Genomic DNA, 16,876 nt, shown 5'->3' with positions numbered 1-16,876 from the left:
AACACCAGCCGTTGAAAAGTGGGTATCAGCTGCCTTCTGTGTCTTTTTTTTCAGCTACCTGGCAGCTTCGTCCAACATCAGCTCTTGCTGCTCAGGGTGGCGTGATGACTGTCCTCCCTACACACTGATCCAGCTTGTGAAGAGAAGAGTGGGGGAAAGAGAGTGGGGGGTGGGGGAGGGGGGAAAGAGAGAATTCTACTGTTCTTGTCTTGCTTCAACTTTTCACTCTAATGGCTGCGATAATGCCATTAACCCTTCCCTCTCTCTCTCCCTATTCTCTGCACCTCTCTACCTGCTCTGACTTCTACCGCTTCTGATGCCGGGGTAAAGCTGCGCCTCCTTTTTTTTTTTTTTTTTTTTTTTTTTTTTTTTTTTGCATAGTGTACATCTTGTGATTGTAGAGGGAGCCGCGAGCCTTTGTTGTCCTGATGTAATCTTCAGTCTTACATCCCAAAGCACTCAGTGGCTAAGAGGGCAATGCAGTAGTTTGATTTTTGGTGAGTTAAGCTGTTTCTGTTTTCTCCTATTTCTCTCCCTCTTACAGGGTCTGAGGGGAAAATAGTTACTCAGTAATCCTATTGCACTTGTTATTGCAGGCTCCAAATAACGATGCTTTTAGCACCTTATATTAAAATGATGCTCATTTTGTCTTCAAAGTCAGATAAAGTTGATACTTAGAGTGTGCTTAGGATACATGTATTTGTACAGATTTATATGGAAAAAATGCTTAGCTAGATAAAAAGGGATTTCTATATCCTACAGATTTCTATATCCTACAGATTGCCCACAGTAATATGTATAATTATGTGCATCAGAGAAGGTGTTTACAGCATATTAAAGCATGCTTCCTCCTAGAGTGAATGTTTTCTTCTCTCTTCCCTGTTTTCTGCAAATGTATATTAATGTTTAAGCAAGAGACTCACCTTGACTGTATTAGATGTTCAAAACATCCTGAAAAAACATCTGCACTGAGGGAAGTTCTCTGACTAAAATAATCCTGCTGCTTGTAATATGAAGCCATCTAGAAAGTGCTTGTTGCACTAAGCAGACATCAAATACCTTCACAAGGCTTGAGTCAAAGACTAAATAGAATCTGATAAGAGTACCTGATAATAGCTCAGACTACCAAATAACTGAATTTAATTGCTAATCACAGACTAAAAAAAAGATATAAGGCACACCAAAATAAAGATAATTTTGTCCTCATGAGCAATTTTTTTTTTCTGTTGGATGAAAAACTGGACAGGTTCTGTCATTCCTGGAAATGAGTGCAGCAGTTTTGTAATGGTACAAGATGCAACTTTTGCCTTACTTACTGCACCATCTAGATTATTACATACATGCAAGATACCTGACACAGCTGCAGACATCTTTTTCACCTAACTAATGCCCTCTGACTGAAAACCAACCCTTTTGCCTATATTTTAGCATTTTTTTGTGTTATATTCCTGTGAATTGTCATCATTATGAAAGTAAGGGAGGCATTTCCCTGTAGTAATGGTCTATTCCATTGATGTCACATCTTAAGCATAGCAATAATTCTGAGTAAAAAATGAATACAATAAATCATATATAATTTACATTATTAAAATGATCCCCCAAATAAGAAAACAATTATTTTGCCTGAAGGATTTTCTATTACGACAGAGTTTTCATTACTTTAACATAGGTAATGATGGAAATATTGAAAAACCTGTAGATGGATACAAAGAAAACCTGCATAACAAAAGCTCAAGTCTTTAAAGGTGGTGGACCTAAATTATCTGAGGTAGCCAAGGACTAGGAGTGGTTCAGTGATTGGACATACACTATGGGGGTTCGGATGGTGAGCTTTTCAAACATTTCTATAAAAGAAATCAGACCCTTTTCAGATGGGCAGCCAAAATCCTAAGTCACTCCTGAAAATGAAGGCTGATTATAAGATTCACTTCAAACCCATGTACGTCATCAGTAATCAGCTGCAATTACAAATTACAGACATATTATCAGCAGCCAAGTTAAATGTAAATTAGACAGAAGGAAAAGGAATCTAAGCAGCATCACCTGGTTTAGAAGGAAAGCAGAAAACAAAAATAGATAACTTTTTTTCTCCTTTTTGCCCATTCCAATTCCAGACACTTGTAGATAAATTTAATTTTATAAATTTGTAATTTAGAAACAAGAATTATTTCCAAAATGTTGTATAGTCAATGGAACTAAAGAGATTTTAAATTACTGGCACAGGGAGGTACAAAATTATAAAGGTAGTTACTAAAACATCAAAAGAGGATGTATTTATTAGGAAATGGATTTAATTGAAAGAATCCTAGAACTTGGTTATACATTTCTTCATATGCTGGGACAAGCCATATGATTCTGTCAAATATTGCAAGCAGAAAACAGAAATAATCCACCTCATGTTATTGATGTTAAATTTGACCATGGTGAATTTGGCTTGCCCACAGTCAACCATGCTGTATGAATCTGAGCAGTGAATCTGTCTAGTTACCTTGTGTTATATCTCTGCCTTTTGTGCTGTAGAAAGTTTTCATGTAGCCCAACTTAAATGAGAAGTATCATTTGTGCTTTATGGCATGAATTATATCATTTGTGTGAAGTTTTTACTGTCTCTTTTTCCCCCTTTCAATTATTCTAAGAAATGAGTCATCACAGACACTCTCTCAGGTCATAGCCAGAACATGCATGCACAGGGGAATGACTTTTCAAACATGCCAAAGAAATGTAATATTGGAAGACCCATTTATGCTGCCTTGGAGCTGAATTGTATGGTTCATCCTTTGCTTTATTACTACTTCAGTACATGTTCCAGATCAAGTGCTCCTTCAAAACCATAAATGGCCATGCATATTCACCACTCTTCCAAGTTTACAGGCCACAGGTTTGTGCATGTGTTTTAACTATTAAGGAAAAAAGTGGCTATGGAGATTATGGTTTCAAGTTCAATAAAGTTTAGAAATGAAAGCTATCATGCTGGCCGTCAGCAATATGGTTGGAGTGCTTTGTTTCCAAACATGCACTGGTAAGGGCTGCCTTGTCCTGCTGGTCAGCAGATGACTTAAATCTCTGAATGAGACCATGACTGAGTGTTGCTCTCCAACAAGCTCAGTTAAAAAGTAAATTTTAATAAGGTTATTTTTTTTATTATTACTTTGTTTGACTTTTTTTGTTATTTTCATTGTTTTTCATTGTTACTGTTATTTCAAAGATTTGTTTACTATTTCAAGGGAAATTTCGCATTTTCTGATGAAATTTCTGATCTCAAAATTAAAAAGGAAATTTATTTTTCTTCACAGAGGACTGCTGTTTGTTAACTGAAGTGTTCATATGAGCCTCTTCCAGCATATCACTGTTGTCTCTTTGCAACAGTATCACTGTATCTTTGCTGTAAGAAACTACAATGTATAGGAAGTGTCTGAACATGCTTCATTCTAATGGTGAAAAAAGCCCAACCAATCAACCAACCACTTTTCAATGTTTCTATACTTGCAAGTTTAGCAGAGATAATAGCAGCACAACTCAATAGTAATAATTTTGGTACTATTTCTACAAAAACTTTGGGTGGATTAACTTTCAAACCTGAGAGTACCAGTGGAGCTTCTTTCACAATTACAAATTTATTCAGTTTAAAGAGATAATAACACATGCACAGAATTATCAGTAAAAGACCAATGAGAGTGTTAGCTATGCTCAGAGAATTTATAATCTTTGAACAACTTAGAAAAGTTAAACAAACCTTTATGTTTTGTTTCTAGGAAAATAATTTCTCATAACTATGTATGATGTTACCATGGGCTCCTAGAAAAGGTAAAGCAACTGATTACATATTTCACAATGAAAGTAACACCATAATATTAATCATGGCAGAAAAGAAAGGTATGACCTTTCAAAATTAGTAGCATTTGGGACACTTGCCAGTCTGATGATTACTTGCCAGATTATGATTTTTGTTACTGCAGTGGGATTGCTTGTTCTGATTACTGTTCTGCATAAACACAAACCACACATTCCATGCTTATAGTTTATAAATGTGTAACTTGTGAAACTAAGCACTTGGGCTGTGATGTTTCTATGTTATCAGTGTCTTTCAGTGTCTGAGGTGGTGGTTACATTTGGGTTTTTTTCTCCACTTTTATTCAACTATAGATCAACAATCTATGAAATCAACATTGGAGCAGGGGACGATTATGATAAAGGTTAGAAATAAATACTGTTTTACCTTTAAGACATTTTATTTGAAATGTCCTCTCACCCTTACTCTTCAGATCAGGGACATGATATTTTATAGAGTTAAAATTTGTGTTTGGACACACTTTGCCACACTTCTGAAAATTCCCACATATCTAACTGTATTCACAGGTCTGGAAAAAATATGGGTTGCATATACTCTTAACAGCTCATATTCCTGAGAAACCTGTGTTTGTTCATTGTGCCTAAACTTCTCACAGCTTTGAATGCTAGGACTCATCAGTCACCTCGAGTCCTTAGGACTTCTTCAATCAAGAAGGAAAGGAGAGTAATTGTAGTGGGTGACTCCCTTCTGAGGGGGACAGAAGGGCCCATCTGTCGACCGGACCCATCCCACAGGGAGGTCTGTTGCCTCCCTGGGGCCCGGATTAGAGATGTTAAAAGGAAACTCCCTGATCTTGTGGGTTCCTCTGATTACTATCCACTGCTGATTTTTCAGGTTGGCAGTGATGAAATTATCACAAGAAATGTAAGGGCAATGAAGAGTGACTTCAGGGCCCTAGGACGGCTAGTTAGGGGGTCTGGTGCGCAAGTAGTGTTTGCCTCCATCCCTCCTGCAAGATTGGGTGGGGAGGTATATAGGAAGAGTTTCCAGGTCAATGAATGGCTAAGAGATTGGTGTCAAAGACAGGGTTTTGGTTTTTTTGATCATGGGATGCTATATGAGACACCTGGCCTGATGGTGGCAGGTGGGATGCACCTGTCCCAGAGGGTGAAGAGGCTTTTGGGGCAGGACTTAGCAGGGCTCACTGAGAGAGCTTTAAACTAGATGTGAAGGGGGAAGGGGAGAAAACTGGGTTTGTTAGGGACAAGCACAAGAGGAACGTACCAGGGCCTGAAGGCAGATGGTCTAAGGAAGATTTAGTCCCACCAGTGGGCTCTGTTTGTTTCCTGAAATGCCTGTATGCTAATGCACGCAGCATGGGGAATAAGCAGGAAGAGTTAGAGGTCTGTGTACGGGCTAAGGGTTATGACCTGGTAGCAATAACAGAGACATGGTGGGACAGCTCACACGACTGGAATGTGGCCATGGATGGTTATGTGCTTTTTAGGAAAGATAGGGCGGGGAAGCGAGGTGGTGGAGTTGCTCTTTATGTGAGAGAGCAACTAGAATGTATTGAGTTTTGTACAGGGGCTGATGAGGGGCAAGTTGAAAGTCTGTGGGTAAGAATTAAGGGGCAGGCTGGTGTGGGTGATACAGTTGTGGGGGTCTACTACAGACCTCCTGACCAAGGCAAGGAGGTTGATGAGGCTTTCTACAGGCAGCTGACAGTAGCCTCACAACTGCAGTCCCTAGTCCTCATGGGAGATTTTAACTACCCCGATATCTGCTGGAAGACTTACACAGCCAGCCTTTCACAGTCTAGGAGGTTCCTCCAGTGCATTGATGATAACTTCTTAATGCAAATGGTGGACAAGCCGACTAGAAGAGGAGCGCTGCTGGATCTTGTACTAACCAACAAGGAGGGCCTTGTTGAAGCAGTGGTGGTCAGTGGCAGCCTTGGCTGCAGTGATCACGAGATGGTGGAGTTCAGGATCCTGTGTGGAAGGAACAGAATACCCAGTAGGATCAGAACCCTGGACTTCCACAGGGCGAACTTTGGCCTCCTCAATCAACTGTTAAGGGAAATCCCATGGGGCAGGGTGCTGGAAGATAAAGGGGCTCAAGATAGCTGGTCAACATTCAAGGACCACTTCTTGCAAGCACAGGATCAGAGCATCCCAATGGTTAGGAAATCTAGTAAGGGAGCTAGGAGACCAGCATGGTTAAAAAAGGAACTACTGGGCAAACTTAAGTGGAAAAGGAAAATCTACAGATCGTGGAAGGAGGGGCTGGTCACTTGGGAGGAATATAGGAATGTTGTCAGAGAATGTAGGGAGGCAATTAGGAAAGCTAAGGCCTCCTTGGAACTTAACCTTGCAAGTCAGGTTAAGGATAATAGAAAGAGCTTTTTCAAATACATAGCTAACAAAACTAACACTAGAGTCAATATTGGCCCACTGAGGAATGAGGTGGGAGCCCTGGTGACAGAGGATATAAAGAAGGCAGAGGTGCTGAACGCCTTCTTTGCCTCTGTCTTTACTCCTGCAGGATTTCCCCATGAGCCCCAGATTCATATAGCCCCAGAAGTAGTCAAGATAGGTGAGGACATAGTAGATGAGGATTGGGTTAGGGATCAGTTGAGTAATCTGGACATCCATAAATCGATGGGTCCGGATGAAATGCATCCAAGGGTGCTGAGGGAGCTGGCGGAGGTCATTGCTAGGCCACTCTCCATCATCTTCAGTAAGTCATGGGTAACAGGAGAGGTGCCTGAGGACTGGAGGATAGCAAATGTCACTCCAGTCTACAAGAAGGGCAAGAAGGAGGACCCGGGTAACTACAGACCAGTCAGCCTCACCTCCATCCCTGGAAAGGTGATGGAACAACTTATTCTTGTCTCTATCTCTAGGCATATCAAGGACATGGGGGTCATCAGGAGCAGTCAGCATGGTTTTATCAAGGGTAAATCATGTTTGACTAACCTCATAGCCTTCTATGAGGAAATTACTAGGTGGATAGGTGATGGTAGAGCGGTAGATGTGGTTTATCTTGATTTCAGTAAGGCATTTGACACCGTCTCCCACAGCATCCTTGTAGATAAGTTGATCAGGTATGGGTTTGGTGATCAGGTAGTGAGGTGGATTAGGAACTGGTTGATGGGAAGGAGTCAGAGAGTTGTAGTCAATGGGGCAGAATCTGGTTGGAGGCCTGTGACTAGTGGAGTCCCTCAGGGGTCGGTACTGGGACCGGTGTTGTTCAACATCTTCATCAACGACCTGGATGAGGGTATAGAATGTACCCTCAGCAAGTTTGCTGATGACACTAAGCTGGGAGGAGTGGCTGACACACCAGAAGGCTGTGCTGCCATTCAGAGAGACTTAGACAGGCTGGAGAGTTGGGCGGGGAGAAACATGATGAAATTCAACAAGGGGAAGTGTAGACTTTTGCATTTGGGGAAGAACAACACGATGTCCCAGTATAGGTTGGGGGCTGACCTGCTGGAGAGTAGTGTAGGTGAAAGAGACCTGGGGGTCCTGGTAGACAGGAGGATGACCATGAGCCAGCAATGTGCCCTTGTGGCCAAGAAGGCCAATGGCATGTCTGGGGTGCATTAGAAAGGGTGTGGTTAGTAGGTCAAGAGAGGTTCTCCTCCGCCTCTATTCTGCATTGGTGAGGCCGCATCTGGAGTATTGTGTCCAGTTCTGGGCCCCTCAGTTCAAGAAGGACAGGCAACTGCTGGAAAGAGTCCAGCGCAGAGCTACTAAGATGATTAAGGGAGTGGAACATCTCCCTTATGAGGAAAGGTTGAGGGAGCTGGGTCTCTTTAGCTTGGAGAAAAGGAGGCTGAGGGGTGACCTCATCAATGTTTACAAATATGTAAGGGGTGAGTGTCAGGGAGATGGAGTTAGGCTCTTCTCAGTGATGACCAGTGATAGGACAAGGGGTAATGGGTGTAAATTGGAGCATAGGAGGTTCAAGGTGATTATCCAAAAAAAATTTTTTCCTGTGAGAGTGACAGAGCACTGGAACAGGCTGCCCAGGGAGGTTGTGGAGTCTCCTTCACTGGAGACATTCAAAACCCACCTGGATGCATTCCTATGTGATGTACTCTAGGTGACCCTGCTCTGGCAGGGGGGGTTGGACTAGATGATCTTTTGAGGTTCCTTCCAACCCCTAGGATTCTATGATTCTATGATTCTATGATTCTAGGCTGACTAAGTGCATAAATGGCATCTTCACAGAGTGAACAGACATGCAAAGGGACTAGCTGCACAACCCCCCCTGTAATTAGAATCTGGAGAAACAGGAGAAAGGCAAGAGAAAAGAAAGATGTGACCAAAAAAAAAAAAAAAAAAATCAGAAAATATAATGAAGTTAGTCCATTCTCTTAGTTCATTCTTTTCATTTGCATGACATTATCAGCAAGCTCTTCTTAGTTGAACCCCTCCTATTTTTAACATGAGCTTTGACTTCAGTCAGTAGGCAAAATCATCCTAGTCTCAGAATGGCTTCCTGCTCAGGCCTGAGAAGTAAAGAATGCCATTGTAAATGGTACTTCTACCTTATTTCTTACAAGTATTGGAAGACAAAGGATGCCTTACCCTCAGGGCAGCAATATTTTCTCTTGGAGAAGCAAAGTCCTTCTCTGACTGTCAGAATTCCTGAGCAATGCTGTACAATCCCTCACATCAGATGTTTCACACGTGGTCAGGAATGGTGTGCTTCTCATTTCTGAATGCCCACCTCAAGATCCCAAAGCCTGAGACGAAGAAGCTATGAGCAGTCACAGCTACAATCAAAGTGAAGGGGTGCTCTGTTTGAAGGTGTAAAATATTACAAAACATAACCAAAACCCACTTCCTGATTCCTGGGTAGCTCAGCGTTGACCATTGACTGTGTGCCTCTGCTGCCTCGCTCTGAAATGGGATATATTATCCTGTCACTTCAGAGAGATTTTGTTAAGATAAATTAACCTTCATGAAGCTCACAGAGCTTTGCATGATGAGCACCATAGGGAAGCCCATAAGGAAATGAATAATTCTGTCTGTAGCTCAGGGTTTGAGTGGTGTGCATGGGTGAGGCCCAGGGACTCACAATGAGCAATTAAAATGATGAAAATGTCAAAGATCTGTTAATTACTTGAATTCCATTCTTCACATACCCTGAATGAGGTGGTGTGAGGCTCTAGAAAAACCCCGCCTCATAATATTGCCTATGAAGGGAGGTAAGGCTAATTCTTTGCTGTCTCTTGAGTACTTGATGTTGCAACTTTAACAATGCTCTTTCAGTACAGCTTTTTATTTATAGTGAACATTTTATAGCACACTCTCTACCATTGTCTCTCTTTGCCATTAGGTAGCTGGGAGAAAAACTCACACAACCTTAAAATGGGACTTTGGGCAAAAATCCAAATGCTTTTTTCCTGGTTTTCTTTTCTATTTTCATTAGAGGGGAAAAAAAAAAAAAAAGGAGGGAAAAAAAAAAAGAGCAATAAAAGCAAAAAAAAAACCCTGTTTAAAGCAAAGTCTGCACTCTAGGTTTATGGAAAACATGTGAAGCTCAAAATTCCATGCAAAAAGCCTTGATGCTATATTACTTTCCCCACCCCTTCAGTTGTTTAATACCCAGAATAGTGTAAAAGTATCTTTACAGTATGATAAATTCATATTTCTGGGTTAAGTGAGTTTTGAAAAACTTGAGTTCCTAAATTGTTTAGGATCACATAGTCAGAGTTTTTTAGCAAAATAAAACAAAAAAAAAATATTGGATGCATAAATTTTACTGTAGAATGTTATGTTGTCTGAACTCTGGATATTGACTGAAGCTTTTCTAAATTCAAGCTTCACAGAAATTTCAGTTTGATTTTCTCTCTTTTTACATCTTTACAATGCTAAGGCTGATAGTTCCAAATGCAGTGATAGTTGAAGGTATTTCTTGGAAGGAAGACACGTTGGTGAGTGGGACAAGGGCCAGGCTATTTTGTCAATACTACTCAGTGTGCACAGTCACCAAGCTAAAAACAATAGTGAGAGTTGGAGACAGCTATCAAGCTTGTCTGACAAACGACTTCACTGTCTTCTCTGAACTGTGCTAAGGCATGCTATGTCCATGAAACAATTAACTTTTTTTGTCTTTTTTTCTTTTTCTCTTTTTTTTTTTTTTTCTTTTTTTTTTTTTGTGGAAGTAGCCCCAGATTTACTTGATTCCTTAATATCTGTCCATTTGAGGAAGGAAGGAAAAAAACCCTATTCTCATAGTGCCCAAAGAACATACTTAATCTTCTTAATGGAGTAACAAAGGAATACTTCCTGGAGAGTTTGTCTTTTTCACTTCTTTAATTTCTCTTTTTTCCTTACTTTAACTGGCACGGGCATATTTGGTGCAACTCCACACTGAAACAGCAACAAAGAAAGCCAGAGGTGTTACATGGGGTGGGGTGTTTTTGGTTGTTGGCTGTTGTTTGGGTTTTTTTTAGTTTGAAGTTTTACAATGATTCATGAAGGTGCACAGTAGCCTTAGGAAATAATTGTTTTCTTGCAAGACAGGTTCCATATTTAGCACTTGAAAATGCTTTTTTTTGTTGTTGCATTGTAGGTGTTACCTATTTGTTTTTGAAACAAAATCTACTTATTCAAATAACTCTTTATGAACTCTGCTCTGTGATAGTTTCTGTTAAATTGTAATTTCCAATTGTCCATTAAGTTTTATATGTGTACTAATTGTTCAAATTTAGCTGTCTTACAGGCTTATGGATTTCTACTTACCATAGCAGCAGCATTTTAGAAAAATCTCAGTTCATAACAAAATGCAGTTATGACATTGGTGTCTATATAAAGATTTTATGGATTTTTTGTTTGTGTTTTTAGTCTATTCTATGCCTAGCCCTTTTGTGGACAGTTCTTTAGCGAAGGAGACAGTGAGGAACAGTCAAGGATAGGGACAGTTGTTTGAAACTTTTCCCAGCAAACTGGGAAACTGGAAACTGTGACAGTCAGTGCAACTTACAGAGAAGCCAAACTGTGGAAAATACCATTTGATCATTATTTTGCATGGTCAGCTAGGACAAGATCACTGGACACTATTTGTGATCATTCATCCAGAAAAGCATGATGCACTTACCATGCTTTTTGTCTGTAGAATTCAAATCCTTTCAGCTATTTCCCAAATGCCTTTATGCTTTTTTTTTAAAAAAAACAACAACAACCAACCAACCAAAAATACCCAACAACAAAAAACCCAAAACAAACAAACAACGAACAAGCAAACCAACCCACAACAAAATTAAACCCCAAGGAAAAGTGTCCTTCACAAAACCATGCAGTGAAGTACACCTAGCTTGGAAAGAGAGAGGTCTCTGATTTAATAAAATTGTAATCTTTCATTATGCTGCAGCTGAGAGCAAATACAAGAATTTCAAATTAGTACAGGATGTTTGTGTCAAAACTAGATATTGCATATCCCTTTGAGGTAAGCCAGTGACACTGCAAAATGCCTACTATAATGCCCTTTCAACACGTTCATAGAGGAGGTAGGGAACAATAGGATACATTCAGCTATTTGTATACAATTTTTTTTTTATTTTTTTTTCTGAAAATAAATCCACTTTCATAGTTTTGACTACAGATATATCTTTTGTTTTAATTTTTATGTACTTCAGTGAAGCAGCTACCATAGTAGTTTCAGCCTGTGAAATGAACAATAATCTTGGGAAAGAAGGATCAAGCCCATCAATGTTTGGTTTTGGGGATTATTTTACTGTATTTGCCCACCTATGAGAAAGTAGCTTTCAAGCAGGCTCAATAACTGTGATGCTATCTTCACAATGAAGGACCAAAAAGCCAAGGAAAACCGGAAGCTTCAGGAAAGTTTTAGTTACAAAAGTAGCTGGTAAGCAGAAGCCCAACAGAAGCTAGTTTTCATCTGAGCTTTGTTAAAAAAACAACAACTATTCAATCTTTGACATACCCAACAATTTTTTTCTCAGCATTTTTTCACATTTTATTGAGTCTTCCTTATCCAGGGAATCAGCAGGGATAGGTTTGTTTGTTTTGGCCTGAATCCCCACTCTCCAAAGAAAATTACATCCTTGGAATAAAATGTAAGGATGGAAAAATTTGTCCCATGGTACCCACCAAGGTACAATAAACCCATCATAACATCTACGGAACAGCAGTCTACAACCCAGAGGGAAGTGGCTTTTTCAGAAATTACTTATCAGATATTCTGCAACATTCAAAGTGGTATTTAAAATGGCAAAAAGCCTGTAATTTTGATGATTTGAACCTACTTTAAAAGGACATATTCTTTAACAAGTAAATAAACTTTTGATTGGTTAAGTACAAGTATTCATCATCTTCTATACAGGAAAGGCCTTAAGGACTATTCATGATTATACATTTTGACAACACAATTATTAATTAGAAGCTTAAAGGCAGAAGTGGATCCATGTTGAAGTGTGAATATGCCTGTGATTAAATGTTAGGATTTGTTGATTGGAAATGATTGATAGGTCACTTTGTATTTCAGGGTGATTTATCAGTAAGATTTAATTTGAGCACGGCTTGTTTTGTTGTTGTTGTTGGCTTTTTTCTTTTTCTTTTTCTTTTTTTTTTTTTTAGGAGTTTTGTTTTAGGTCTGTAATTTGGAATATTTTTATATAAAATAAACCATAAAATAAAGCAAAATTAAATTAAACTAAAATATTTAAAGAGCTTCCTTTCTTGGGGACACTCGTAGTATATCCTTATTTTCAGTTTGACACAAAGTTGATTTAAATCAATAGGAGGCTTTTATTTAACATCAGTGGTCTTGGATTCACAGTTTCTCTGGCTGATAAAGAATAGTGTTGACCATATAAAAATCCCATCTGTCTCACTCACTGCGACATTGCCAATGTGCTTCTCAGAATCAAACTCTTCTAAATTATTCTCAGAAAAAGCATTCTTATACAAAAATAACATTTCTGGGTTGGTTAGTCAATCTGCCAACATTTAACACTTGTAAGGTCAGGAGGTCCCATGTTTTTGGACTATGATGATGAAAGTTTCAGGATATATAAACCCTGATCAGAACTCCCATCCAAATGAACTGGAGCAAAATCTTTAGTATCTTTTTAGTCACTGCCTGGTTTTCTTAAGTTTTTCTTAAACATTCCTGTTCTTTAAGGGTAACAAAGGGTTGGATATCTCAGAAATACCATTTGTAGATAAGTAGTTTTTCCAATGCTTCTTTCCTCACCTCGTTTACTACCTTTGATCTTGACAGGGTAAGAAAAATAATTACTTCTGAATGTCTCTTGCTTTTTATGTTCTTTTCATTCTTCTCTTTCATTACTTTTTTTTTTTTTTTTTTTTTCATTCTGTTTAACTGGGGAAATTCTGGGAGACAGAAAATAAAAAAAGCCACACACCAAACCTAACATTGCAGAGCAAGCATGACTGTAAGTGCCCTTCTTTGAAATACTTGTAAAGGATATAATTCAGAAGCCAGGAGGGAGAACCTGTGAATTCGGACACAGTATGCTATGTGACCAAAAAAATAGTGCTGCCTTTCATTGTTTAATATCCCTAGCAATAAAGTGGTACCACTTAGGGTGTTAAAAAGCAACATGTGGTGGGGTATATAATTAAGTGAAGCCTGAAGAACAATTATGCAAGTATAGCTCAGCATAATGAGGAAACAGGGTTGGTTTTTTAGTATCATATTCTGACAGCAAGTAGAAAATTGAGATGTGACATTAATGCATCTGCTGGAAATGGAAGGAATGTGCAGATACAGGCATGTCAAAGAAAAAGACTATTTTTACCTTCTGTGAATAGTAGCATTCTAAATTTTATTTAAGTAAAATAAAGTTTTATTTATTAAGGTCTTGATATAATTTCAGAAGAAGAATGCGAAATTATCCATTGATTTAAATGAAAACTGGCTCCTTCCCTCTGTTGAAATATTTATATTTTTCTGTGTATTCATACAAATAAAACTACACAATTACTCTGAAAACTGCAATGCATACCAGTTAAAGTCAAATTTCTGGGCCGTTGAGAAGAAGATTTTGTAAACTGAGGATGTGAGCATAAGCCTGCTCACAAGAGACAGCTCTAGGGTTGCCACAACAGCAGCTTTTTGCTGCCACTGCAGAAGATTTACAAGAGAGTTTAATTAATACAGCAATTGGAAGAGTATAAAGATGTTAGTCCAAGATAATTCTCTAATTCTGGGACCTAGCTTGAGTGGCAGTGAGGTTTTCTCTCACTACGTGAGATGTATTTTAAAAGGATAACCAGAAGGCATTTGAACTTTATCCTTGTTGCTGCCATTGCAATCTAGGTACAGGGGTTATGAAAGCAACATCTCCAAGCCATACTTTGCTGGTCTTAGTTGGATCTTTAACACCGCTCTGAAATAGGGGGCAATTCAGATGCTTATGCTAAAGGGGTCATCAGCTATTAAATGGTTCCCTAGACTATCCCAGGTGTTGGCATGGTGTTGACAGATGCACAACAAAACTTAAGAGTGATCCTACAGCTGTTAGAGAGTGCAGCTAGAGATGAGTCAGGATATCCTAAACTGCAATGCAGGCACTAGGCTCCTGTGCTTATGCATCCAATGCCTTCATGAAGTTTCTATAGTTTCTTCAATTCTTCCACAAGATAAGAGTCCAAGAGAAAGATATTAACATTCATCTGTATTCATAAAATTGCTAATTGGATGAAAAATCATAAGGTGGAATTTGGATACAGAATCTATGAAAAATCAAAAGGAATCCTGATGGAAATTAATATTTTCTGAGAATGCTGTTAATTTTCTCCTTAAATCCATGATGTTAAGCTTTTACAATTGAGGAAAGTTTTGGCAAAATTATTCTTCTGATATTGAGATGAAGGGATTCTCCCTTTTCTCTCAGATTATGAAGTACACATAGTTATTTTCCTTGGAAGATTTTTGTGATGTTTTAATAGAAATATTTATCTCTTTAAACTGCAAAAGTTTTACCTCATGGTGCCAGTGGAGATGTCAAATCATTGGTGTTTCACCCTGAATTCAAGTGGTGTCTTGCACTCCTAACAGACTGATTCTATACTTTCAGATCAGTATTCTTTAAATAGTTATAGAAACAATTTTGAATCTGAGGAAAACTAGGACTTTGAGTTCATATCTCCGTACAGGCTCATTCAGTACTTGGAAACTCCCATCCATTGAAGGCTTTTGTATTTAGTTGTTTCCACTGCTATCCACTAAATACATACAGTGGTGGCTGGCTTGAATTGTTAGAAAGGAATGCTAAGAAAACTTGAATTATTGGCATTGTACCTAATGGGGAAAGAAATAAAACAAAATGTCTTTTGCATCAAGATATGGGACACACCCATTTGATTGAAGATAATTTAAAATCTAATTTAGAAATTAATTTAAAATTTTATTTGAAAGACAAACAGAGGGATGAGGTGACGACAGCACAAAATCGCTTAGATCTCTACAAGCAAAAATGCATGTAATTTATTGACGAAAAGAAGCTGGCTGACCCTTCTGTTCATGTCTGACAACTGACCCATAAACATTAAGAAGCTACCTGCCAAGAATGTTCAATTTACTTTGCCTACCACGTCTTTATAGTTAAAACAGAATATGCCTGAAAGCTTGCTTTTTTTTTCCCCCTTCTTTTTTTTTTTTTTTTCCTTAATAGCAAGGGAGAAGTCTGCTTCCTTTTGAATCTGAAGTAGGACACTGAGTCATTCTAGTTCTTAATACTGTAAAACTGAAGACATTGAGGAAGACACTGCTCTGTACTATAAAACCAAAGGGAGCGTTTCAGGTATAATTCTCTCCAGTTCTGGTGCAAGTACTGTGATGGTAGTTACTGCATAATGCACAGCACTGCTACACAAGTTGACCCCTGGGGAGCATTTAGTAAATTGTAACAGTCTGTGGAAGCACAAAGTAAAGAAAGATGGACTTCTGAACACACTGGTCTGCTTCCTGCAGGTACCTCGAAGAGCTATAAGGAAGTTAAAAGTTGCTCAACAGCACCAATGCTTCTTAAACTTGGTGCAAGTAGAGTCATCCTTGGCCTTTAAAAGTGCAAAATTATGCTTGCAGGGGAATGCCTTCCCCCAGCAGCTCACATGAGAGGTGTGGTTGCAGAGAGCAGGGTGACTTTCACACCATGCCTCCTGGGGTCCTGTAGGTTCTTCAAAGATCTTAATTTTATTACAAACTGACACAAGAAATACTCAGCAATATTTAGAGTATTACCACTTGAGCAATTCCCCATTAAGCTGCATAATTTCTCTCATACATTTGTTTCCCTAAGTTGTCCCACTAAACATTTTACTGCTTATAGGTTAGGATAGTTATAATGGGCTGAACAGTGCCTGTGAATTAAAAGAGAAACTTGTGCGGGTGCTGTCTAGTTGCTTCCCCTTTTTATGACTACTGGGTAAAGGTCAATCATTTATAATTTCCTTGAACAGTGTTTCATTTAAATGGTATCTACCTGTATGGCATTGGTGTATGGCTACTAGTCTGATCTACTGGTAAGATTTAATTGCTCCAAGGTTGTAGTTAAACCTTTCTAATTGTACGAACTGGATATTCCTAAGCCATTTAGAGTTTCATATTTTAGCAACCTCCATGGACTTCAGAAAGGAATTTAAGCGCATCTGGTGTGTATCTCCAGAGGAGAATTAAAAATAATAAAAAAACCCCAACATCCAAGTATTTTTAACATTTTCCAGTTTTCTTTCAGAGATACATTCACGCTTTCTTTAATATTAAAATGACTGGATCATTTTTTTGTGTACATATGTATATTTATACATGGGGAGAAAGTAGGCAGGGCTATTTCTACTTGGCATTCAGGTGTATTGAGCAGTATCAAAGAAGCTTTCTCTATACCATCTGCTTTCAGATATATAATGCCCTTTGTCTATATGTGAGCACCTTGTGTTCATGTCATTTTGGAACTGTAAAAATCATTATTCAAGCGTTATTCCTGTATACCGTGTATGTCAGATAAAATGCTACCTGTAATGGAAGATGGACATGAGCTGGGAAGCAAGAAGGCTCTAAGCACTCAAATAGTTTGCA

Source organism: Apus apus, chromosome 2 (assembly GCF_020740795.1).
Source record: "Apus apus isolate bApuApu2 chromosome 2, bApuApu2.pri.cur, whole genome shotgun sequence".
NCBI classification, from domain to species: Eukaryota; Metazoa; Chordata; class Aves; order Apodiformes; family Apodidae; genus Apus; species Apus apus.
This window is presented reverse-complemented; position numbering follows the sequence as displayed.